Genomic DNA, 27,938 nt, shown 5'->3' on the forward strand with positions numbered 1-27,938 from the left:
GTAGCAGTAGCAGTAGTAGTAGTAGTAGTAGTAATGATGCTGGTGGTGACGGTGATGGTAGCTGTGGTTGTAGTTGAGGTGATGGGGCAGCAGCAGCAGTAGTGTAGTAGTAGTAGTAGTAGTAGTAGTAGTAGTAGTAGTAGTAGTAGTGGTAGTAGTAGTAGTAGTAGTAGTAGTAGTAGTAGTAGTAGTGGTGGTGGTGGTGGTGGTGGCGGCGGCGGCGGTGGTGGAAGTAGTAGTAGTAGTAGTTAGTGGTGGTGGTGGTGGTAATGGTGGTATTGGTGGCGGTAGTAGCGGTGGTGGTGGTAGTAGGTTTTGTTGTTTAAGCCCAGTTCAACCGTGTTTGGATAGTCTTAATGGTAAAGATTTCAATTCCTAGGATGACGTAAATAGATACTTTGATGAATTCTTTGCCATGAAACCACCCCAATTCTGGAAGAGGGTATTTTCAAGTTAAAGAAAAGATGGAAACGCATTGTGCAACAAAATGGTTCATATTTGGTTGATTAAAAATTTTATGGCAAGTATTTATTGACCTTTTTCTTTCTTTTAAAAATCGGCACGAACTTTCCGGACAACCGAATATATTTGAAGATCTACACTTGTACACTATTTTCTTGCTTTTTGTATATCTTTCTTTACTCCTTGGAGCAAGATGGCGAGATTGCTGGGGTGGGGTTCCTTGTAACACGAGTCGGGTATTTAGTTCCTGGCCCAGGCCACTTGGCAATAGGTAAATGTCAAGTTCCTTTATTCCTTCCTAAGCATTAAATTAACCAGTTAGCGTTTGTTGTTTCCGTGCTAATTTATAGAATACACACACACGCGCACACACTCACACACACGCACACACACGCACACACACACACACACCACACACACACACACACCAACTCACAAGCATACATAAATACGTGCATATATTTATACATGCACATGGGAATTTACAAACTTGTATGTGTGTGTGTGCGTACATTTATATATATATATATATATATACTCTTAAAATAATCAGCGTTCGGCGTTAATTTTCCTACATACAGTAAGAAAACTAAAAATCTTACCACCATGAACGGATTATATTATGGAATATGCCTTTTATTCGGTAAGTTGTATTAACAACTAAAACTTTTGGGAGAGAATGAGAGAGAGAGAGAGAGAGAGAGAGAGAGAGAGATATGGAGAGAGAGAGAGAGAAAGAGAGAGGAGAGAGAAAGAGAGAGCGAGAGAGAGAGAGAAAGAGAGAGAGTATGACGATAATGTTTTACATTTCTTTGTTTATAATTTTAAGTGCAAAGCCCGCAAATTTGAATAAAAGGGACTTAGTCGAATCGGTTTTCTCTACTGATACTTTACCCGTAGCCTGTCCTGTAAAATACAGATCTTTCCCCGTCCGTTCATGCATCATATATGACACACATTCCCAATTTTTATATATTTATTTTTCATCAACTTGACACCTAATTTATGATAGAAGTACTTTTCCATTATTCAGGACGTATGAAACAAGGGCTAACTTAAAATTTGAAAACTAGCAGGGGCCTTTGGGGCAAACTTACAAAAATTCTTTCGACTGGCAAAGGCATAAATATTGGAACGAAATTCGTTTAGTGAGTGCAAACCCAGGTCCAGGCCAGGATGTTCAAAGCGTTTCATCTCTCACATATTTTAGGGAGTGCGTTTGCACTCACTGCATCCCTTGTTCCCTCTCCTATGGAGAAAGGGTTAATTTTATTTACTGATAATTGAGGGATGAAAGGCGAAGATGACCCCACAAGTATTTGAACTCAGAGAGTAAAAAGGCCGAATGACGCAAGAGAGTCTTATTTTTTTCCGATCCCGTGTAGCAAATGGTTATACCAGTTCGCTTGCTTTCCAAATTACTTGATCTGTTTTAGATTTTTATAACTTAGCAGGGCGATGTGTAGAACTTGACAGTCCTTCTAGACATATTAACTCTTTGTAGACATTTTGACTTGTTAGAATCTTTTATTTTTCATCTTCTACTTGTCTCACTCATTGGACTGCGACCACGCTGGAGCACGGCCTTGTAGGATTTAGTCGAACATATCGCATCCAGTCCTTTCTTTAAGTTGATACATATTCTGCAGGGCTTTTTTGCTGAACCGCTACATTACGGGGACCTAAACCAAACACTGTCGGTTGTCTAGTGGTGGTAGGGAACACACACACACACACACACACACACAAACATATGACCGGTTTCGATACACTGTTTGTCTACAAAATTCACTGACAAATAATCGGCCGGCCCGGGGCTTTAGTAGAAGTTGACGCGCTGTGTGACTGATCCCGAAACCATGTAGTTGTGAAGCGGCCTTCTTAATCACTCAGCTTTGCCTGTGCCTCGATATTTCTCGGTTGACAGTTTTGCATGGAATTTGTTTTTAGCTACAAACTGCTGAAAACACTTATTCACAACGTTTCTTTCTGGTCTGAGTTGTTGGCTGTTGTTATTACTTCAAAATTCTAGTGTTCTTTACACACCTCACGTATCCCTCAATTTTTCTTCCGTACGACGAGGCTTACATGTACCCTGGTTGGAGAACTCCTAGACGAGTAGGAAGACGCACGGCGAGCATGGAAGCCGCGGGCGCGAGCTCGGGTGAAGTCGCTGTGAGTGATAATCTCGGTGGTAGTAGCAAATATTCTAACTGTACCTTGGAGATCATTTGCAGACATGTGTACGGAGGAACGGACCAACTCGAGAGCTTTAAATCGTACGGACCCGAATTTTCCAAAGAAGAATTTAGTAGAATATCAATTTTCTAATATTAGTTAGAAAGCAGTAGAATATCAGCCATCTTAGAAAACTTTGCACTATTTCTTCTGTCCCTCCGTTCTATGCGTTCAAATTCTGTCGATGCCGTCCCAGCCATTAATCAAATCGGCGTTGCTAAATAAAATAGCTGTCATATTTCGATCGCTTTTTCTTTCCTTTTTCTTTCCTTCTTTCTTTCTTTATTTATTTATTTATTTATTTATTTCTTAATTGGCTCCTTGAAGGGTCCGGAAAAACAGTATTCATGTCACAGACTTACTTATCTTATTCCTACTCAGGGGACACAACGAATAAGAAAGAATGATTATTATTGCCTATTGATAAGTTCGTAGATGTCTTCGATTAGATAAATTTTCGAAAAGAGTGAAAATCTTGAAGTATTGGACTTTTTTTCCACCATCGGTCCGAATTCCTCAATAGACTAATAACTGGCTCTGCACACCATTACCAAATCGCCCTTGGATTTAAGATTTTATATTGTTGGGATCAATAACCAGTTGTTGTTGTTTCCCGCCAACAGGTCAACCATGAGAAACTTATCTTTAAATGTCCTCCGGCTATGATCATTCAGTCACCTTATTTTTCAAACATTGCATATTTTACCTTTTAGCATAATAATCTCTGTTAATATTAGAGGGCGGGCTTATTCGAAAACCTCCATCAAAACAAACTCTTATTGTAATGTAGATTTGTTTGAAGCCCACACACTTGTACTTTTGTTTTAATACTCCTATGCTTAGTATGCTAGATATGTAGCACATGCTGCAAGTAGACAGTAAAGTTGGCACTAAGTAAATTGCCTTGAAGAGATTTTGGAACTCTGAGATAAAACGCACCAAATCTTTCATGCTTATGAAAAGTAGAAAAATTATTTAAAACTCCTCTTCTATTGCCATTTCAGACCGCATTCGCGATTTTTCCCGAGACAGGTTTAAAAATTTGCTAAGAGAGAGCAGTGAAAATAATTTATTTTAAAAAAAATGTCAGTAAAAAATTAATTCAGTGAAATTAGCTGAACAGTGCAATTAGTGGACATTAGCAGCTAGGACATCAGAACTATAAAAATTTTGCCACCATATTTTTGAAAACATATGCTGCTTTATCTCCAATAGTTTTGAAATTAATGAAGCAGGACATTTGAAAATTAGGCAAAGCCCAGCAATTTTAAGGGAGTGAGACAAGTCAATTGAATTCGACTGAAACTGTTACTCGCTTTATCGACCCCAAATTACTGGACTCGTGCCAAATTTTGAAAAAAATTAAAAATTGGAGTTTAAGGCTGCGCACTGGCGGAATCAGTAACGAATTGAACAAAATACCAAGCGGCATTTCTTCCGGCTCTTTACGTTTTGAGTTCAAATTCCACCGAGGGTGATTTTTACCTTTCATCCTTTCTTGGTTTACTGACCACTGACGTCGATATAATCGACTTATCCCATCCACTGAAACTGCTGGTTTTGTGCCAAAATCTAAAACCGTTATTAATCTAGTGTGCTGAGTATAACAATTAACATGGAATTTCAGTGGAAGGGGTTAATTTTGATTTCTTTTAATCAAGTCTATATCGTAGAACAAGGAGTGGTGGCCTGGGGTGGCCTGGTATCAAAAAGGTTAACAAATTAAAGGGCTCAATATTGATAACATTATAGTCGAAATATTCAGCAATGAAGGAATGAATGCTTAAAAAAGTATTAAAAAGGGTAAGTATTCAATACAGACAGCAGTGGATCCTCACCGTTTGACGACGAGGATTTGGTTGTTCTATCAACAGAATTGTTTGCCTCTTAATTAGAGAGTGAATTACTGCGTATTCCTCAGACACGAGCAACTTCCCGTAATTCTCCGCCAGAACCAGCTTCACACATCGAGCGTGACCAGGCCGTACATTTTGAATTACAGGAAACTTTTGAATTCATGCGTTTGTACGTTTTCCGTCTACACAACTTTACTCATGCATTATGAACTGGAAGGAGGCTGCCCAAAAAGACATTTGCCCAGGATCTCAGGCAGAAGGATCAAGCGCGTGGCCTCATTTAAAAGCGGTCTTCTTAACCAATCGGCCATGCTTCCTCTACATATACATAGATATATTTATTTATTGCCCACAAGGGGCTAAACATAAAGGGGACAAACAAGGACAAACAAACGGATAAAGTCGATTATATCGACCCCAATGCGTAACTGGTACTTAATTTATCGACCCCGAAAGGATGAAAGGCAAAGTCGACCTCGGCGGAATTTGAACTCAGAACGTAGCGGCAGACGAAATAACAATAAGCATTTCGCCCAGGGCGCTAACGAGTCTGCCAGCTCGCCGCCTTCGTAATACCTGTCATACCGTCTACTCAATGCCTGTCATACCGTCTATCATTTTTGTAATAGACTTTTGAGGTCCTTCAACTTTCATGATACTTTGTTTCGTGTGGGGAGACCACAGTAAACAACAGTATTCAGGCTAAGGTCGGGCAAAAGTGGAGAAGAGAAGGATAATGGTGTGGATATCTCATGACTGGAAAGTTATGAGAATCCAGAAACACATTCCGAAGGCCATGTCAACTTTGCTGTTTATGAGAGGCCCAGCTTATGCTGTTGTCCACAATTACTCCCAATATTCTGATGTTGTTGGATGGCACGAGAGTTTCACCTGAAGGAAGAAAGTATGAGAGTTTCAGGGTGTCTTCTTTTCCGAAGTGGATTAATTAAAATTTTGTCCTCGTTCAGCAGCATACTATACTTTTCCGCTCATTTGATGAGAGCCAGTAGATCTGACTGAATGTATGTTCGGTCACCCATTTCATTGATGACCTTCTGGATCTTGGAATTGTCTGCAAAGATTCTTATGTTGCTGTGCTTGATGATGTCAGTAATATCATTGATGTAGATGATTAAAAGAAGTGGGCCCAACATATTGCCTTCTGGAACACTACTACTGACGTTGGCTGGGCTTGATATTACTACTTCGTCTACAACGTGTTGGGTTCTGTCTGTCAGGAAACACTTGATCCATTGTAGTAATCCAATGCTGAAATCAAGGTATTCAAGCCCTCTCCCAAAGCTCTCAAAATGTCATCAAAGTGTGCAGGAGCTGTGTTAGGCAGTTCCTTCCATTACAGAACCCGTGTTGGTTTGGGTTCAACAGTCTGTTGCTTTCAAGAAAGTGGGTTGTTCGTCATATCCCCACTCTCTCGAATAACTTGATAATATGAGATGAGTGCGGTCGGACGGTAGTTCACTGCAAGGGACTTGTTTCCCTTTTTGAAAACCAGGACAACAGACCGGGAGAAAACCGGAACCGTCTATATATGTATGTATATGTATGTGTATGCATATATATATATATAGATATGTATATGTGTATGTATGTATGTATGTATGTATGTATGTATGTATGTATGTATGTATGTATGTATGCGTATATATATGTATGTATATGTATATATAAATGTATGCATATATATATATGTATGTATATATGTACATATATATTTGTACATTTATCAATATATATAAGTATATATATAAACATACATAGGCGCATGGCTCAGAGTCTAGAGCGTCGACTTTACGATCGTGAGTTTGTGAGTTCGAATCACAGACCGGGCTGCGTGTTGCGTTCTTGAGCAAGACACTTTATTTCAGGCTGCTCCAATTCACTCAGCTGTAGAAATGAGTTGCGACGTCACTGGGGCGAAGCTGTATCGGTGTTTGCCTTTCCCTTTCGATAACAATGGTGGCGTGGAGAGGGGAGGCTGGCATGCATTGATGACTGCTGGTCTTCCATAAACAACCTTGCCCGGATTAGTATCTGGGAAGGTAACTTTCTAAGTGCAATCCCATGCTAAGTCATGACCGAAGGGGGTCTCAGACAGACAGACACACACACACACACACACACACACACAACACACGCACACATACACACACACACACACACACACACACACATATATATATATATATATAATACACATATGTATGTGTGTGTGTGTGTGTGCAGTTATGTAATGCATATTATTATTTGTTTCAGTGATTGGCTGTGCCATGGCTGACTGCAATCTCCAAAAGGTAAGCGAATGTCAACGTGAATTCGGTCCGAAGATACAAGACGCCGGAGATAAAGAGTCTAAGTGCAAGTAAGATAAATAAATAAATAAAAAACAAAGAATTTTTTTCATTTTTCCATTGTTCTCTTCTTAATACATTGTCAGGAGATTTAGTTTCGTACTCATGAGGAGCCAGGTTCGAACCGGGCGACGCGTTGTGTTCTTGAGCAAAACACTTCATTTCACTTTGCTCCAGTCCACTCAGCTGGCAAAAATGAGTAACGCTGCGATGGACTGGCGTCCCGTCCAGCTGGGGAACACATATGCCATTGAAACCGGGAAACCGGGCCCATGAACCTGGCTAGGCTTTAAAAAGGGCGCATTTTTTTTTCTAACTTAGTCTGGCAAAACCACCCGATCGAACTGCTAAACCTTGTTGCACTTTCTTTATTTGAATCTTAAACCTTAAAGATTCAAATTAACAAAGTATAGGGTCAGACATTGGAAGTGGTAGGCCTTAATCTTGCAGAACCTAATTTTTCACACGGACAGCTCCATGTCGGATGCTCTAGAGTTGGAAATCCGGAAAATTTATTCATCTATGCGCCCAACGGCAAAACCAAACACATTGTCTATCACGAAGCCCTGCAAGACTGATATTTTGGAACAAAGATGCATCTCCCTCCGAAAACCTCTCTCGCCAACCTCGAACAATCTCTCTCGAGAATCCGTAACAGACTCTCTCGCCAACCTCCAACAGTCTCTCTCTTGCCAACCTCCGACAGTCTCTCTCGCCACTCTTCGAAAACCTTTCTCGCCAACCTCAGACAATCTCTCCCTCTTCCACCTGAGAGTTTTTTGTACTCTTTCGCAATGGAAAATACACCTTTTGTGGCAGTTATAACAAAATTGCTTTCTTTTATATCAGAGTAATAAGGCGTTTCAATTAGGCGTTTAACTAGACCATCTTTACCCCCCGGGAATTACCGGGTATACCAGATAGTATATATATATGAATGACGCGTGACCGACTAAAACCACTTTTTAAACGCATTTTCCTCCAAGACGCATCTCATATTTGGTGTCCCCATCGCTTTTGATGTCCCATATGTCTCGTAAGACCTGTATGGAATCTACAAGTGATTCTACACCGACCACATAACTCCCCACCCCAGCAACAGCCCAACAATTTGGATGTTGGGACCTACAATACTGAATGAAGCTAGTGGCCGACCGAGACACGCTGCTACATACGGTGCACGTAATAACATGCGGGGCAGCACATTGGTAGACACGATTGTGCCTCCGTGACCTGGCTTGTAACTGAGTTGGCTTGACTTCGAGGAGGAGACAGGACCACACTGAACGCAGGAAAGGAACTCATTTGTGTCCTTGTTAGGGAGAGGAGACTTCACATCCTCCATATATATTTACCACCGTCTTTATGATAGACCTAAAATATAAATTCTCCAACCCAAATTTGTGGTGAAACACTTGATCATTTTGTGTAGGGCTGTCCTAAACTAACACCAAACGAATATAAATATCGTCACGATATAAGGTAGAGTAATGTTTACATTGGAAAATATGTAAGCAGTACCAAATAGACACACCTGCTGACTGGCATAAACACCGTTCTGACTCAGTGGTTGAAGGCGAAAATGTCATCAGCTGAGACTTGCCTAACACTGACTGAACAATCCACGCTAATCGACCAGACATAATCATTAAAGAGTGAGAAAAAATACTTGTAAACTGATAGATATGTGACCCTTCTAACAATATATCTGCCAAGGAATTTGACAAGCCCTGTAAATATAATAATCTAAGCTGAGTAAATGTAAGAATATAAGTAACTGAAATACTAGACACAGCATTTTTAAGCGAAAACTGTCCCTATTATTATAAGTATCAGAGACATCTAGATAACCTCCCAGAAGACACATCTCTCACAAATATATTTTCAAAATGTGTTAACATGTACTACCCACCCTCTTAGAAAAGCCCTGTCAAATTACTTGCTTTTACTGTAGTGTTCATGTATTGTATATGTATTTTGTACTGTCTTCCCCACTTTCTCTCCCCAAACTTTCAAATCTACCTAAACATTTGTTAATCTTCACTAATAATAATAATAATAATAATAATAATAATAATAATAAAACAACCATATAATACTAACATTGTATTTCTCTATATTTTCAGACGTACCCAAACTGTATGCTCATAGCAGTGTCATCTCTGGTGCTTTCATTGCAGCAGTCGCCTTCAAGAAGTTACTTCTCTAAATTTTTTATTATGATATTCATAAAATTGATAAATATCTGTTGATTTAAAAGTTGTAAACTTGTTTTTTAAATGAATGTACGAGTTAAAAGAGTACAAATTCTTGTTGTCTTAATTGTATGTTGATATACAAATTATAATTTGAGCTAGGACACATATGCTAGGACACAACAATCTCTCCTAATGCACTTCTCTGTTAACAACACGCTTTTGAGTCTTGTAACAAATTTTGATTCCATCTTTCACATACTCGCTCTTTCACTGTTTATCTCAACAACAACAATGACGACGACGACGACAATAACAACAGCAACCAGTTGTCATAGTGAACGTCTTCTTCTTAAAGTCTGTTTTGCGTTGTCTATACTCTCCTTCATTTTCTACAAAGCTCTTCCATCCATCTAGTAGACGTGCAAACCTCCTCTTCTAAAATTCACTTGTTTGTGGCGAAAAACACTCCGCCAGTACTCTTCTGACCTCATCTACAGAATTCGTATTTTATCCGTCCAAATGATTTTGAAGACTGAAGAATAAATGATAATCAAATGAAGCCTTGACCGGCGAATATGATGGGCGGGGCATCGTTTACAATTCAAACCGCTCCAGCCTTTCGAATGTCATCCTCGCTGTATGTGGCCGAGCATTATGGAAGAACACTTTTCGTCTTGAAACCAAAGATGGTCCTTTTTCTTCTACCGTTGAGTTAAGCTGCTAAAGTTGCTTGCAGCAGATCTTTGTTATCGTTTGGTTTGCGTTTAAAAGTTCAAAGTGGACTAAACCTTTCATATCCCACCAAACAGGTAACAACACCTTATGTGGGTGTAGACCTTCTTCAGCCTGGGGGTGCCAGTGTTTCTCCTTTTCCTACCCACTGTCTTCGGCGCTTGATATTTTTATAGAGAACCCATTTCTCGTCACAAGTCACTATTTGATCAAAAAAAGGTTCATTCGTGAGATGTGACAAGAAAGAAGAGCACACATTCATTCTCTACTCGCGATTAGACTCAGACACACACTCACACACACATACACACATGTCCATTCATACGGTTTCAAAAGCGTCAAACATGAATGTATTGGAATTCATTATAACGTGGACAATATTCAGAAGCAAAGCGTTTTGCGCAATTCGTTCCATTTTTATTGTCATTGGCATTTGTGTGCGTGTGTAATTGTGTTAGCTGTGTGTGTGTGTGTGTGTGTGTGTTTGCTTGTGTGTGTGTGTGTGTGTGTGTGTGTGTGTGTATGAGTGTGTGTGTGTTTGTGCGTGTGTGTATTAACGAATGAAAGTTTATTTTCTCTAATAATTAGAAATTAGGTTAATATATTGTACGATAACACAATATCGTACTGATATTTGCAAAATATAACAACACACACATTGTCATTGCTTACCGAAGCTGTTAATGCAATCTCAGAAATATCTTGCTCGGTATATAAAGGAAGGATTATGTATTAATCGGTTAATTAAAATATAAAAAAAACATTTGCTTTATTCGCCGTGGGATTATGGTCTTGTTTTTATGTTTGGGTGTATGAAAAGTATTAAATATCATGTGAGCGAAAAGTACAAAGTTTTTGGCTCATGGGAATACACTGGTCTCTGTTTCACCGCAGGCAAAGCGTTATGGCCCCTATTTTAACTATCTCAGCTTCAGCATTAGCCCCAGTTGACTAAACACGCCACCGTCTCCATTTAACACTGTATGGACTCAACAAATGGCTGAGGGGAAATTTTCTGGGAAGAGTATTTGGTATACAAAAGGCAAACGTGGCATTATCTCACACATGTTAAGATAGTATGTTTTTTTAAAGGCTGTTACTTATTCTAACGGTCTCGTTTGCTGAACCGCTAGTTTGTGGAGACATAAACAAGCCAGCGTCGTTGGGAATCGGTGAGGCATAAACATATACACGTACACACACAAACATAAAAATAAGCACAGGCACACACATATATATGTGTGTGTGTGTGTGTGTGTACATACATATATAATAATAATAATAATAATAATAATAATAATAATAATAATAATAATAATAATAATAATTCATTATCTAACTAGATTGGCATATAACAACAACATGGCAGCCGACGCTCAAGGCCTTTAGTGAGACACAACTTTATTGGTATACCTGATCAGACCCAGTCTGCAAAATCGATGCAACACATTTTACCATCGAGTTTCCTGAACTAATTGGTTTCTGCGCAGCAGATTTTGAAAACTTAGGATGTATAAACAAGAGGCACACAGTTGAATGCCTCGTGTTTTATATATTACATCTAATATATGCCTGTTGAAGAAGATTTCACCTAGCGAATATTATTTATTTGCTAAACTAAAATCAGAAACAAATTAGTCCAGGAAACAATTCTTGTCGAATGTTATCCCTAATTTTGTGGTTATAGAACCTAGCTGTTCTTTCTAGCTTGTTGAATCCCACGAGTGGATTCCATGTGTTTAAATGTACACTGTATTATATATATATATATATATATATAGATAGATAGATAGATAGATAGATAGATAGATAGATAGATAGATAGATAGATAGATAGGGAGAATTCACAAAAAAACAACAGAAAGGGACACAGAAAGAAACAAGGAGAGAAAATAAAGAACGTGTAGTGGCTAGCGAAACACACACGCACACACCCATACACATATACACATGCACACACACACACATACACACGTACACATACATACATATGCTAATCATCATATATATATATATATTCTTTCTTTTATTCTTTTACTCTTTTACTTGTTTCAGTCATTTGACTGCGGCCATACTGGAGCACTGCCTTTAGTCGAACAAATCGACCCCAGGACTTATTCTTTGGAAGCCTAGTACTAATGGTATCGTTCTCTCATGCCGAACTGCTAAGTTACGGGGTCGTAAACACACCAGCGTCGGTTGTCAAGCGATGTTGGGGGACAAACACAGACACACAAACATATACACACACATACATACATATATATATATATTATATATATATATATATATATATATATATATATATATATATATATATATATATATATATGTACATATATACGACGGGCTTCTTCAGTTTCCGTCTACCAAATCCACTCACAAGGCTTTGGTTGGCCCGAGGCTATAGTAGAAGACACTTGCCCAAGGTGCCACGCAGTGGGACTGAACCCGGAACCATGTGGTTCGTAAGCAATCTACTTACCACACAGCCACTCCTACGTCTAACCATCATGTATTTTTTAATATATGTTTGTATGTCGTGTAAGCGTTTAATATACATATGTGTCCGTTTGTGTGAGTGTGTTAATGTATTTATGTGTGTGTGTGTGTGCTTCTTTTTCTTTTCTTCCTTATTCTGTTCGAGGAGGAACGTTGTGTTATTAAAAGAATTTAACAATAAGAAAATGTGTCTAGTGCACCAGACCATAACAGTCGGAGGGCTCCAGAGAATGTTGTGCATGTATTGTATCTGCCGGGTGTGTAAACGTCGAGGCAGTCAATTGAACGCGTTTGCTTTTAAGGAAATATAGATTTAAAGTTCAATTGGATAAGAAGACCGAGAAGAAGAGTCGGGCGTTGATGGAGTTCATTCGGCTGCGATGAAACATTCTTCTTCCTCTCTCACGAGACCAACTTTTTGCAAACTCTTTATCGTTGATCTTTTACGTCGATACCCCGATGGGAGCCATCCATTGTGTTTGCATCTGATAGCTAAATTTTTGTGCTCTATAATATACACACACACACGCACACACACAAGCCCCCACACACAGATGCGTGTGTGTATGTGTGTGTTTAGACCTATCTACCAACAGCAAGAAATTTTCTCAATTACCAAATACAATAAATGTTTTTTCTTACGGGTCCCAGTATGCCTACAGCATATTTCAAGTGGTAATACATACGCACATATATCATATATATATATATATATATATATATATAATATATATATATATATATATATATATATATATATATATATATATATATATATATATAATTCAAATTTACAGAAAGCATAAGACGAAGACAGGTGAAGGAACAATAAGCAGACGTATTAGCTAACGCTGAAGAAGAACGGAAAAGTCTTTGACGTTTCGAGCCTATCCTCGTCGACAGAAAGGATTGAGAGGGAAAAAAACGGAGAGAAAAATGTGTGTAGGGATTAACGCGTTAACTTGTTTAAATATATATATATATATATATATATATATATATCTATATATATATATATATATATATATATATAGAGAGAGAGAGAGAGAGAGAGAGGAGAGAGAGAAAGAGAGAGTTAGAGAGAGAGAGAGAGAGGTGCATAGATAGATAGATAGATAGATAGATAGATAGATAGATAGATAGATAGATAGATAGATAGACAGACAGAAAGATAGATATGGTCTGAGTTCAAATTCAGCCAAGGTCGATTTTGCCTTTCATCCTTTCAGGGTCGATAAAAAAAGGACCACTTGAGCACTAGGGTTAATTCCGTTGACTTGCCCCTCCCCCGCCCCCACCAAAAAGAAAACCCCTGACATTGTTCTAAAATTTAAAACCAATATGTGTTACATATATATATATATAGATATATATATATATATATATATATATATAATATATATATATATATATATATAGTTAATCCAAACAAGAAAACACAGAAAAAAACACAGCAACGTGAGGACGTGGAACAATTAAAGTATTATTGACGCTCAGGAAAGAAGGAGGGTTTAACGTTTCGAGCGGAGCTCTTCGTCGGAAACAAGGAGAAGGAAATATCCCGAGAAGGGAAGACAGAAGAAAAAAATATATTTGCTGGTGGTGCTCAAGAGATCACATGTTGAAACTATATATATATATATATTGAAGGTTGTAAATCTTATGTGTGTTTGAATGTGCTTCGAGCCAGTAGTATTGACGTTGGAATAACTTCTATAATATTATGTTAATGCTATAGTTTATCGGCTTTTATTCTTGGAACGCTTACAAGCTACAACCACCTTCAAGGTTGAATTCGATAGTGCCAGCCAAAGCACTGCAAAACTGTGTCAGATTTAGACACAAGGCCAGCAATATTTAGAATGAGATGGGGGTGGAAGTGTTCCCACTGAATTTTTTCACTGAGCATGTGTACATATAATTGCATTGTGTTCAAATTTTGTCATTCTTTGCAAAATATATGTCCATCCATGCGTGCAACCATCGCCCAAATTCCTGCAATTAAAAAATCAGATTTCATCTTGAAAAGCAGGTAGGTTAAGCTGAACACTAGGAAGGGAGTCAGAATATGCCATCGGCCTCAGCACTTCTCTTATACTTTATTACATCAACCGCGGAAAAATTAGAGGTTATGTTGGCCTCGGCAGGATTTGAAATCAGTCAGTAAAGAGCCGGAAGAAATACCTATTTCTTTACTACTCACAAGGGGCGAAATACAGAGAGGACAAATAAGGACAGACAAACGGATTAAGTTGATTGTATCGACCCCAGTACGTAACTGGTACTTAATTTATCGACCCCGAAAGGATGAAAGGCAAAGTCCACCTCGGTGGAATTTCAACTCAGAACGTAGCGGCAGACGAAATACCTATTTCTTTACTACCCACAAGTGGCTAAACACAGAGAGGACAAACAAGGACAGACAAACGGATTAAGTCGATTACATCGACCCCACTGTGTAACTGGTACTTAATTTATCGACCCCGAAAGGATGAAAGGCATAGTCGATCTCGGCGGAATTTGAACTCAGAACGTAACAGCAGACGAAATACTGTAAGGCATTTTGTCCGACGATTTAAAGAATTTTGCCAATCCACAAAGAATTTGATTACCTAAATCACCAATGATAGGGAATAACCCAACCGCCACTTGGTCAATTTGTTGTCCGCTACTCTTCCAACACAACCAACTGCGTTCTGCAGTCCGCAATAGAATCTTACTATTAATTTATTCCATCGAGCATGTTGATCGATCTGAAATAAGCGTCCGTTCTTCGATAAACCTAGTTCCAGATTCCAGTAGGATCAATAAGTATGCTGGAATAAAGCGGTCAATATCTAGAACATTAAGATCTGCCCGATTCGATTAGTTATTGCTATATGTTCCGCTGGAACATCACCCACGCCACGTCTACGCTCGAACAAGACACATTGAAGAGATAACAACAAAGATAACAACAACAGTATTAATTGCCAGAAACAATAACTATGTTGCAATAATGATAATAATAATAATAATAATAATAATAATAATAATATAATAATAATAATAATAATAATAATAATAATAATAATAATAATAATAATAATAATAATAATAATTCTTTTTATTGGCCACAAGGGCTGACACACATGATTAGAAAACATAAAGGGACAAAACAGGACGAAAGGTTACAAAGGGTTTTGTCCGTTTGTGAAAAAATCGTGTAAAAACAGTGTAACAACGAAAATATTTAACAATGAAAAACTCCCAATAGGGGGAGGCGCTTCGAAAGGTTCCTGGTGGAAAAAACCATAAAAGCCAACGGGAGCCTGGTCAAAAAGTGGGGTAGAGAGCCCCTTTCTCCTTTTTTAAAACCTTTTCAATCACAGGCGAAACCTGAGAATTGGTCCATTTACACTGGCCATTCTTGCACAATTCACCCACCTTTCAGAAAACTTGCTATCGGACAGCACTCTCCTCTCTAACCTCATCTTCCTTTTCAAGTGAAATTTGAAAAAGTTGATGAGGCCTTGACCAAAGAGGAAAGTGTCTGACTTTAGCCCTTTCAAACGGGTCCACCATACAACCTCTTTCGCCACAGCCACTAGGCACAGGAAAACGGCCTCGCCCTCCTTGTTAAAGGAGGTCGGTGGGGCAATCTTCACTATGGATTCAGCTGATAGCCGTCCTATACGTGACAGTAGCTGTTCGACATAAACCCATAGTTCAGCAATACTCGGGCACTGGACGTGTGCGTGCAGAACGGTTTCGTCATCCTGGCAACACCTCGGGCAGGCCCGGCTGACGGCACTTCCGTGCCGGTCAAGTTTATCCCGACAGACAGAGCCCCTCGGTAGCACTGCCAGGCGAGCGACCTCTGGAAATTATCCATTGGCCCCGGCCGAAAGTCCTTCCGAACAGACCGCTCAGTTCGTTATCATCAACGCCTAGAGTTTCCCCGAGAACGTCGTCGCATTTTTCCTCCACTAACCCTCTATAGAACGCTAGAGTGGAACTAAAACCGATCGCATTGCCCGCCTGGCGGAGGGCGGAGAGAGCTTGACGGCACTCAAGGTGCCCAGCGCCCTTTCTCGGTCTACGTTTGATCCAGGTCTGCAGCTCTGTCAAAGAGACGAGCTGTGGAAAGACGACCACACCTGTTCACCGTCTAGGAAACGCTTGAGATGTCGCAGCCTGAGCGCATGTCTACGCATCAGTAACCACGGCATGCCAAGGCCTCTGTTCAGCGGTCGTTGACAGCAGATGGATCGCCTGACCATTGGCACCTGACCCTTCCACAAAAAGTCGAAGAGCAGGCGTACCAGCTTGGCCAACCAGCGGTCGGGACAAGGGACGACGGTCAAGCGGTAATAGATGACGGATGCGATGTACGCATTCGCCACCTCCGCTCGACCTTTCAGGGACAGCTTCCTCTCGGCCCATTTCTGGGTGAGACGTGCCACCCTGCTCGTCACTTCTTCCCAGTTTTTATCCACCTGGAGGTCCGGACCGAACCAGACCCCGAGCAGTTTAACGGGTCCGTCTGTCCAGCGCCCTACGACGCTGTTGGACGGCATGGGCTTGCCTCTCCAGGAGCCCAGTTGCAAGCCCACAGACTTTTCCGCGTTAATCTTTGCCCCTGTCACCGCTTCGTACTCGTTTAGTGTCTTGCCAATCAGGTCAATGTGCCTGTGGCTCGACACCATCACGGTGACGTCGTCGGCATAGGCAGACACGCTGTTTCCACCTCCTAGATCGCGAGGGATACCCCTCAAAGCCTCCAACTTGCGCAGTAATGGCTCGAGAGTCAATATGTACAAGAGGGAGGAGAGAGGGCATCCTTGGCGGACCGAACGCGAGATGTCAAACGGTTCCGAAAGGTGACCGTTTACCCGTATCACCGAGCAGATGTTGCTGTATAAAGCAGCGATCCACCCGCGGAAGACTGGACCGAAGCCAGCTGCCTTGAAAACAGCTGCCAGGTACCGATGGTCGACTCTATCGAAGGCTTTACTCTGATCTAAATTGATCAAAACCCCACCCGCGCCAGCGTCGTTACCCACCCTCTCTATGATGTAGCGCATGAGATGGAGGTTGTCGTGTATCGATCTGGTCGGCACGGCGCATGTCTGCGTCTTGCCAACCAGCTTGTCCACGACCAGCGCCAATCTCTTGGCTAGCACCTTGGCCAAAATCTTCAACTCTGCATTGAGCAGAGTGATGGGCCGAAAATTCCCTATAATGTCCCCCTTATTTGGGTCCTTTTTTAGCAAAGCCACCAACCCTCGACAGACAAAAGCAGGAATTCTCCCGTTTTGCTGCCAGTTGCAGTAGACGTTTGCCAACAGGTCCGCAAACAAGTCTGGCATTGAAAAGTAAAGCTCGTAGGGCAGACAATCCAAACCCGGCGATCTACCTCTCGTGCAACTCTTCATCACTTCCTCCACTTCCCAGGCAGATATCGGTCCTTCGCAGCACTCTGCCTCGCTGTCCGAGAGTTGCGGTAGGCCGTCCAGGTACACACCGAAGTCTGTACCGTTGTCCGTTCCACCGCTCGTCCCAAACAGTTGAGCAAAGTGCCGCTGAAACACCGCACACATCTGCTTCGGTTCGGTAACCTCGCGCCCGTTCTGGTCCACCAAAAACCGAATGGTTGCTTTGTTGCCTCGCTTCGCCTCCGCCACGCGGGCCCATCGAGCGGCTCTAGTCCTCTCCCCGCTTAGCGAACGTGCCTTAGCTCTGACAACGCAGCCTTCGTGTTTGGTGTCAAAGTGTTGGTCGAGGGCCAATCTTGCCGCCAACACGTCGGTCGCGATGCCAGTTTCAAGAGCCTCGTCTAGTTTCTTAACTAAATCCCGCTCTCTCTTCCTACGTTCAATAGCTAGAGTCTTACTAAACCTAATCGACTCTACTCTAATTGCTCTCTTGAGGGCAAACCACCAGTTGTTGTTGATGATTGCCCCCGTGAGCGCCCGCTTAACTAGTAAACTAATCCGGTCTCTGTAAGCTTTGCACGCCGTTAACGACGCGTTCAGCTTCCGGTAGCCGGGTCCCTGTCTATGTAGCCTATCTAAGTCGACTGTACAGATCACTAATTTGTGGTCCGTATAGTCGACTAGGTGGAATTGTGGACATCCTACGCTGTCCTTATTCGCTGGCCTACAAAACACTCTATCTAAGTACGATCTAGACGACCCGATGCGATTGGTCCAAGTCCACATTGGCACATTCGGGTTGTTTAGTCGAAACCTGTCGGACAGCTGAAAGCGGCCGAGTAGGTTGGCGAGGCTCTTGCACCCTCCTCCTCTCCTATCAGGCGCTCCCCTGCACACCCGATCGAAACGTTCGTCTAAGACAGCGTTCCAATCCCCAACTAGCACTAGAGTGCGTGACGTTCCCAGGAAAACTTCCAGACGTTTGAAATAATCCGACTGCCCTGCTCCTGTTGGAGCGTAGGCAGCCAGCAGTCTGAAAGCACCGCCGTCACTACCGTCTACGTCGAGGACCACCAACTTACCTTCTGGATCCAGGAAGACTGTCCTTATTTTCAAGTCCAGGCTCTTCCGAAACAACACATCAGTACCACCATCGCCCGCTCCCGGCCGACACGGAGATGGAAAGATCTCGTATCCACCGAAAAGGGCTGCGAGTTCCTGCGGGTCGGAGAGCCTGGTTTCACTAATGACTGCTACATCCACATCATGAAACCTCAGGTCGTTTAACAGGTGACCCTGTTTCCAAGGTGACCCGAGGCCTCTCACATTCAAGCAACCGATTCTAAGTTTTGCCATGTTTCAAAGGTGACAAAAAATAAAAGGAGAAAAAGGCTCTACTTACTGTTGTTGGTGGTGGGGGTGGTTCCCTTGTGCTTTTGCACGGGTGTTTCTACAATATTTTTATAAAGTTACTTTGAGAAACTTCTCCCTAACGATCCGACATCGTTAGGAAATATTTGTTTTATGTCACTGTATGTCTTTTGGTTTATTTTAATGGTGAGAATGTGTGCTGGTGGTGTGTTGTGTGTTGGTATAATGAAATCTGTAATGTTTGTGCTTGTGTTGTCTTTTATATATGAAACGAGTTTTTCATTTTTTGTGTTTTTGGCCGTAATCGTGTCTGTGTGTGTTGGTGTGTGTGGCAGTGGCAGTAGTGGTGTCGAAAGTGTTGTTGTGAGTGTGTGTTGTTGTTGATGTTGGGAATCACTATTTGTTCGTGCTTCCCCTTTGTGTCTTTTTGCCTTTTCCTCCTCTTCTTCTTCGGAGGCACTGTGTGCCATTCACCTTTCTCGGTATCAGTGCTCGCACAATCCGAGCTGTCCTGATCCGGAATGGGGATGGCTGTCGGGTCCGCTTCAGCAGCAGGGTGACAAATTGTTGGTTCTGCTGGTAGTGGTGGTGTTGCTGTATCTGTTGGTGATGGTGACGGTGTCGGTGATTCTATTCTTCCTTTTTTTGTTGTTGATTTTCTTGGTGCTAGGGTTGGTGTTGGTTTGGTGGTTGGAGGTGGTGTCGTTCGTCGTGGTGGTGGTGATGGTGTTGGTGGTGTGGCAGCCTTTGGTGTTTCTTCCTGTTGTTGTTGTTGTTGTTGTTGCTGCTGCTACTGCTGCTGCTGCTGCCTCTTGCCGTCTGCCTCCATTCTTTTTTTGTAAATGAGGCAGTCCCTTTTTAGGTGGCTTTCGCTGCTGCAGAGGTAACATTTTGGCTTTCGCCCCTCCACAGCAACGTGCAGCCTGGTTCCGTCCGGCAAATTTACCGAGTCAGGTATGGCATTAATGTTTTCCTGCTGGATTTGTACCAGCAATTGAACTCCCATACCTGACCAGTTTTTTTCCCTCACTCTTCGTACATCTAGAATAGTGGCAGTGTCCTCTATTTCATAGAGGACAGCCGCCACCAGCCATGATATATTTAGTTCGGGGGGGTACTGTGTCGATTTTTATTTTTTGGACCCTCCGCCCGACATATGTTGGAACAAGGAACAAATTTTCATTTTGCAAGGGCGAAATGGCATGCGCCCTTGCATCCTCCTCTGTTGGGAAGCGAACCTCCACGGTTCCGAAACGCTTCTTTCTGGTAACATAGCTCTTTCTGCCCCATATGGGCTTCAAAGCTATTTCCAATTTTTGGGGTGTTGCGTTGATTACTCTTTTATTTTTCTTGTCGGCAACCTTGTAAAGTATTGTTTTCTTGTTTGTGTCATGTATGAGTTGTTGAGGTGTATTGAGGAAAACACTGTTTCCCTCTTTTCTCAACAACTCATTTGCGCTTTTTATTAGGTCCATCGTAACTTTTTCTTTTGCAGCGGAGGCGAAATTGCTACGATGGCTTGTGTTGTTGCTGGTCGTGGTGTTGGTGTGGCTGCTGGTCATTTTCTTTGTTTCTTTCTCCGGTACTGGAGCACTGGTGGAAGGAAGAGAAGGAAAATCTTCGTTGACATCAAAGGTGACGCCATCGTTGTCGCTTTTCTTTGCAACGGTCTTTCTTCCGTCCTTCTCCAGTACTGGAACACTGGTAGAGGGAAGAGGAGGGAAATCTTCGATGACGTCAAAAGTGACGCCTTCGTTTTCATTTTCATTTGGAACGTTGCCGCGTTGACACGTTCCATCGAAATATTTTGTTTGCCTTTTAAGGCAAGAAATGGGCGGTTTGGAGAAATGTTCAAATCAATTCTTTCTTGTGGGGGGGGGGTCCGAAGAAGGGAACAGCCAACTGTTCTCTTCGACATTTTTTTTCAATATGTACGTGAATGTAATTTTAAAAAGTCAATATTTCAAACGAAAATTTTACCCCTAATGGGGTAAAATTTTGCCTAGCCAACTAGCTCCGCAAGAAGTTAGTCGGCTTGGCCACACAAATATCCAAACATTTACACTTTTAAACAAATTTCCAACAGAAATGGTACAAAACTTACGCAGCTTCTGGAGACACGTCCGTCCTCTCGAGAAGAAATAATAATAATAATAATAATAATAATAATAATAATGATAATAATAATAATAATAATAATAATAATAATAATAATAATGATAATGATAATAATAATAATAATAATAATAATAATAATAATAATAATAATAATGATAATGATAATAATAATAATAATAATAGTAATAATAATAATAATAATGATAATAATAATAATAATAATAATAATAATAATAATAATAAAGCAGTGTAGTCTTACGTCATACTATAATGTCTGTTTTTGTATAAAGTTATATACACAAAGCAAGCAGAATCATACCAAATAATTGATCTTCTATATCCTGTATACGGTACTTAGCAAAAATTCATATTGATGTGGCTGACTCTACCCATTCCTTCACTTGAGTTTTGGTAATACACCGGTCAGTTGGTGACCGTTTGATCATGCATAAATTTCTATTGCAAATATATAATTTGTACCAATCCCTCGTAGATATATATATATATATATATATATATATATATATATATATATATCTATATATATATATATATGTAAAAAAATACAAACTGGGACAAGAACGTAAAACATTTAGAAGACGAAACAAAAAACGGATGGAACATTCGAAGCCTTCAATCTTCAGTCAAGAACCGGATCATCCTAGCAATTTCGACTGGAGCAAATATCTGGCAAGCTTAGGACATGAACGGGAGTAGCCCCGGATTTATGGATGTCCGGCTTTCTGCAGACAATCTAAATACATACTTTAAACATAAAATATAATATGACAACCAAAGAACTAAATTGTATCCAACAAATTCAAATAAATACTTGTAAAGCAGAGTTTGTTTGGTATTTATGAGTCCACGTAAAATATATCATACTGTACCATGTATGTGGCCGTGTTGTAAGAAGCTTGCTTCCGAACCCCATGGCTTTGGGCCCTCTCCCACTGCGTGGTACCATAGGGCAAGTAAGTGTCTTCTACTATAGCCTCGGATCGAACAAAGCCTTGTAAGACGGAAACTGAAGAGATGCCCGTTGTATATACGTAGCAGCAGACAAAATACCGCTAAGCATTTCGCTCGGCGTGCAAACGATTTTTATTTCTTTACTGCCCACAAGAGAGACAAACAAGGACAGACAAACGGATTAAGTTGATTATATCGATCCCAGTGCGTAATTGGTACTTATTTAATCGACCCCGAAAGGATGAAAGGCAAAGGCGACCTCGGCGGAATTTGAACTCAGAACGTGACGGCAGACGAAATACTGTTAAGCATTTCGTCCGGCGTGCTAACGATTCTGCCAGCTCGCCACCTTAAAAGCATTAAGTCGATTACACTGACCCCAGTGCGTAACTGGTACTGATTTTATCGACCCTGAAAGGATGAAAGGCAAAGTTGACCTCGGCAGAATGTGAACTCAGAACGTAACGGCGAGCTAGCGTTTCTTATTTCTTTAGTGCCCACAAGGGGCTAAAAATAGAGGGGACAAACAAAGATAGACAAAGGGATTAGGTCGATTACATCGACCCCAGTGTGTAACTGGTACTTATTTAATCGACCCCGCAAAGCATTTCGCCCGGCGTACAAACGATTCTGCCACCTTACCGCCTTACGTAAATATACGTAAATATCGCCAACGACTGACCTCTGCTACTACTAAAACAACATTAGAGCATCAGTTAGAAATGATGTACACAACATTGAAGTTTTCAAGGTCACGTCATCTATCAGAGTTGCCAACAACTGTTTGATAAACTTTACGTTGGCTGCTCTTTTACGTTTACTTATGTAGGTCAGAATTGGTTTTTAGCAACCTTTTTTTTTTTTGTTGGTTTTTAGCAAACTAAATCAGATAATCACTGTCATCTGATTCTCTGATACCATAAAACAGAAAAAAATAGGTTTTATTACAGAAAAAATAGACATGATGGAGAAAAACGAGTAGCTCTGAAATCAGCGGAAGAATTGTTCTAAAATATGTAGATATTTGTTTTGTTGTTTGTTCCTTCTCGAGCCACGCCTGGCTCATAGGGGCCGGTTTCCCGGTTTCATTGGCGTATAAGTTCCCCACCTGGATGGGACACCGGTCCGTTGCAAGTAAGCTGCAAGATGCTGGAGGAAAGAGTGAGAGAAAGTTGTGGCGAAAGAGTCAGCAGAAGTTCGCCATTACCTTCTACCGGAACCGCGTGGAGCTTAGGTGTTTCGCTCATAAACACACATATCGCCCGGACAGAGATTCGAAACCGCGATCCCTCGACCGCGAGTCTGCTGCTCCAACCACTATGCCATGTGCCTTCACATATATTTAAACATAGAAAATCATGCAGACTTGTGTTATGTACACACACACACATATATATATATATATGATATATATATATATATATATATATATATATATATATATAATATATATATATATATATATATGATATATATATATATATATATTATATATATATGTATATATATATATATATGCGTCTGTGTTTGTGTGTGTGTGTGTAATTCAAATTTACAGACAATTAAAGATGAAGGCAGGTGTCGGAACAACAATTAGGTGTATTAGTTTAATGCTCGGGAAGAATGGAAAAATCATTTACGTTTCATGCATACCTTCTTCGACTGAAAAAATTAAAGGTGGGGGGAGAAGGGAAAAAACGGAGAGAAGAAAAAACATATTTTTAGGGATTAACGGTTCAACATGACGAAATATCTAGAAGAAAACTGAATGAAGGGGTGACCCGGCGGAACGGATTAATTCTCGCGCGCACGTGTAAATGTAAGAATGGGAATGAGTGTGTGAGCATGTATGAATGAGCGAGTTGGAAAATGTGTGGACCTGTGTGGAGTGATGTGCCTTCTGCGTGTGTGTGAAGGCGCGTGGTTTAGTGGTTAGGGCATTCCGCTCACGATTGTAAGGCCGTGAGTTCAATTCCCGGCGATGCGTTGTGTCTTTGAGCAAGACACTTTATTTCACGTTGCCCCAATCCACTCAGCTGGCAAAAATGAGCAGTAGTTGTATTTAAAAGGGCCAGCCTTGTCTCATACTGTGTCACGCTGAATCTCCCTGAGAACTATGTTAAGAGTTCACGCGTCTGTGGAGTGTTCAGTTCCTTGCACATTAATTTCACGAACCAGATGTTCCGTTGCTCGTATCTGCTGGGAACCCTCGTCGTGGTATCCGACGGAGTGCTAAGCCTCATATTGTCGTGAATTGCTCGAAATGTGGAGTAGATAAACTACCAACAACTGATGAAGGGTCGTTCTTTATGTTGTTTGTTTTGTTTTCCATTTGCTTGTCTCTTTGTTCGCATACCCAGGTTTGCCTTCGTATTTCATGTCGTTTACGTTTTGTGACGTCCTGAACCCATATATGCATATATATATATATATATATATATATAGCCCAGGAGTGGCTGTGTGGTAAGTAGCTTGTTTACCAACCGCATTGTTCCGGGTTCAGTCCCACTGCGTGGCACCTTGGGCAAGTGTCTTCTACTATAGCCTCGGGCCGACCAAAGCCTTGTGAGTGGATTTGGTAGACGGAAACTGAAAGAAGCCTGTCGTATATATGTATATATATGTATATGTATGTGTGTGTTTGTGTGTCTCTGTTTGTCCCCCTAGCATTGCTTGACAACCGATGGTGGTGTGTTTACGTCTCCGTTACTTAGCGGTTCGGCAAAAGAGACCGATAGAATAAGTACTGGGCTTACAAAGAATAAGTCCCGGGGTCGATTTGCTCGACTAAAGGCGGTGCTCCAGCATGGCCGCAGTCAAATGACTGAAACAAGTAAAAGAGTAAAGAGTAAAGAGTATATATATATATACATATATATACACACATATATATATATATATATATATATATATATATATATATATATATATATATATATATATATATATATATAGGCGCAGGAGTGGCTGTGTGGTAAACACAAACCAAACTTCAACAAAAAAGAATGGGCTGAGTTGAACAAATTAAAACAAGACACAACAATAACAATCAAAGAGGCCGATAAAGGGAGTGCAGTTGTCTTAATGGACACGACATTTTACATAACTTTGGTACTATCTATGCTGGAAGACACAACATACTATGAAAAGGCACAAAACTACAGTCAACAAAAAATAATGAGGGAACTAAAATCCATGTTAAACCCATACAAAGAAGGGCTCACCGACAAAGAATATGACTATATGACCAATTTCACAAATAAAACCAGCCAATTCTACGGTATACCTAAGATACACAAAAGTGAGAAAATAAGTAACGCATGCAAGATAGCTACAGACAAAATAATTAAAGTCCCTAATCCTAATGACCTCACATTGAGACCCATAATAGCAGGTCCTGCATGCGAAACCCACCGCCTCAGTAACTTTTTAGACACCCTGTTAAAACCATTCCTCAAACATGTCAAAAGCTATATTAGGGACGACTTGGATATGCTCAATCACCTACCGAATACTATAAACAAAAACACCCTACTGGTATCCTTCGATGTAGTCAACCTCTACTCCAATATCCCCCACAACCTAGGACTAGAGGCAATTCAATTCTGGCTAGAGAATCACGCCAACGAACTCCCACATCGCATCAAAAAAGAATTCGTGATAGAAGGGGTTAAATTCATCCTGGAAAATAACTTCTTCGCATGCAAACACCAGAGACACACGACTACAAGAACTAAAAGATACCCTCATCACCAGGAACTACCCACCTACACTTATTGACATATGCATTCAACTTAACATCCAGGAACTGAGACATCCCAAATCAAAGAAAAATTTACGACCAAAAGCCTTACCATACATCTCCACACACAACCCTCTCAACAATGAAGCCTTCGGCACCATCCTCCAAGCCATACACCTCCTAAAAAAAGACCACAGAATGAACACAATCCTCCAAACACACACGATCATAAAAAGCAAGAGACAGCCTAAATCTATGAAAAGTCTCCTAACACAAGCCCGAATACACTCTTCAACACAGAAGTCGACAGTAAAAAAATGTGGAAGACCCAATTGCGGGATATGCGATTATCTAATTGAGGGATCAGAGTTCTCCTTCAAACAGGGACAACGGTTTACAGTGAAAAGCAACTTCACATGTGCTTCGGAGAACCTGATATACACACTAACCTGCTCTGGGTGTCAAGAGCAGTACATAGGCCAAAAAGAAAAAATAGTTTGCGTAAAAGAATGGCCCTGCACATATCCCAGATAAAAATTCCCCAAAACAGAAAAATAGCTTTCAACCAACACATAGATACTTGCGCCAACAACAAAACACCAGGCTTCAGGATTTTCCCCCTCTACTAATTCAGGGACGACACAACCTCGAGACAACGAATAAGTAAAGAAACTCTCTTTATTACAAAATACAGGCCACTTCTTAACGGGTCTACGACAAACGATTTATACACCTCAGCTTTAGAATAACACAAATACACACGCAAATATTACATTCCAAAGAATCCATTACAAATCAGCCCCAATCACAGCTATAACCCATAACGTGCCAACTTCAAGTCATACAACACCTCACTACTTCCACTCATTCATATTCTCCCTTCTCTTTCTTCTTCTTCCTCTTCTTCTTCATCATCATCATTATCATCATCGTCGTCATCATCATCATCACCATCATCATCATCAACATCTTCTTCTTCTTCTTCTTCTTCTTCTTCTTCTTCTTCTTCTTCTTCTTCTTCTTCTTCTTCTTCTGCTTCACCTTCTACTTCTTAACTTTATCGCTAATGCTTTTTAGCATAACACCTACGCAAATTCCATAAACAAACCTTTCAATAGAAATATTCTCCTGAATTGAACTGCAACTGACCATTCAAAATACGACAATCAAGGGACTCCCAAATTTTTCCACCCCTTCTCCTCATCATCCTTCTTCTTCTTCTACCCTACCAAGAATTCACAACGACCTCGAACACACAAGTGCAAACAAGAGAGACAGAGAAAGGCAGAAACAAGGAAAATGCCACTTATATTTGAACACTATACAAATATTCCTTTAAAAAACTTTTCTTTTAATTTTTCTAAATTTAATTATTTAATCGTTACAGTTGAAAAGGTCTCAAAATGACCGAAACCGGTACTGAAATGTTCTTTATAAAATTATTTTAGCATTTTCTATCTTTACTTGTTTTTTCATATATATATATATAATATATATATATTATATATATATATATACGACACTCTTCTTTCAGTTTTCGTCTATCAAATCCACTAACAACGCTCTGATCGAACCGAGGCTATAGGCATCATGCAATCATGCATTGAAACTGAACCTGGAAGCCTGTGGTTGGAAACAAGGTTTTTACTATACAGCTACGCCTATATATATATATATATATAGGCGCGTGTGCACGCACACCCACACACACACAGGCACGCACATGCACACGCACACATCTTCACACGCTCGGACACATACACACAAAATGTTCGGAAAAGATATTGTATATTAACAATGAGTGGACTTGATCCTATATATGTCGGCCTTTTTACTGACATCATATAAGACATGTGACCTAACACACTACATCACAAGCCAACGACTGAGCATTTCATGGCTGCTCGGCCTGCTAGAAAGAGTACCCAAATCGTTTTAAGATCACCCTCTGCTGCTCCTTG

General features: G+C 40.6%; 1 protein-coding gene and 1 long non-coding RNA gene across 5 annotated transcripts in view; one reads left to right on the forward strand and one right to left on the reverse strand.

The window, feature by feature from the left end:
* The first annotated feature begins 1,005 nt into the window (after nt 1–1,005).
* On the forward strand, nt 1,006–9,236 carry LOC118765736. Of its 2 annotated transcripts, none has more exons than XR_005001605.1 (2): nt 1,006–1,105; nt 9,052–9,236. It is a non-coding gene; the product is annotated as an uncharacterized LOC118765736 (long non-coding RNA). The 2 variants fall into 2 exon arrangements; XR_005001606.1 differs by lacking the exon at nt 1,006–1,105 and adding an exon at nt 5,866–5,877.
* Nucleotides 9,237–10,354: 1,118 nt separating this feature from the next.
* Nucleotides 10,355–27,938, reverse strand: part of LOC115218238 — a 71,045-nt gene continuing 53,461 nt past the window's right edge. Inside the window, exon 5 of one of the 3 annotated variants that reach the window (XM_036508101.1) lies at nt 10,355–10,375. The gene's annotated coding sequence lies outside the window, so the exon portion shown is untranslated. Of the gene's footprint in view, nt 10,392–23,611; nt 23,639–27,938 lie in introns of those variants that run through there. The other 2 variants (XM_036508100.1, XM_036508099.1) reach the window with 2 other exon arrangements.

Source organism: Octopus sinensis, linkage group LG13 (genome assembly GCF_006345805.1).
Source record: "Octopus sinensis linkage group LG13, ASM634580v1, whole genome shotgun sequence".
Taxonomy (NCBI): Eukaryota; Metazoa; Mollusca; class Cephalopoda; order Octopoda; family Octopodidae; genus Octopus; species Octopus sinensis.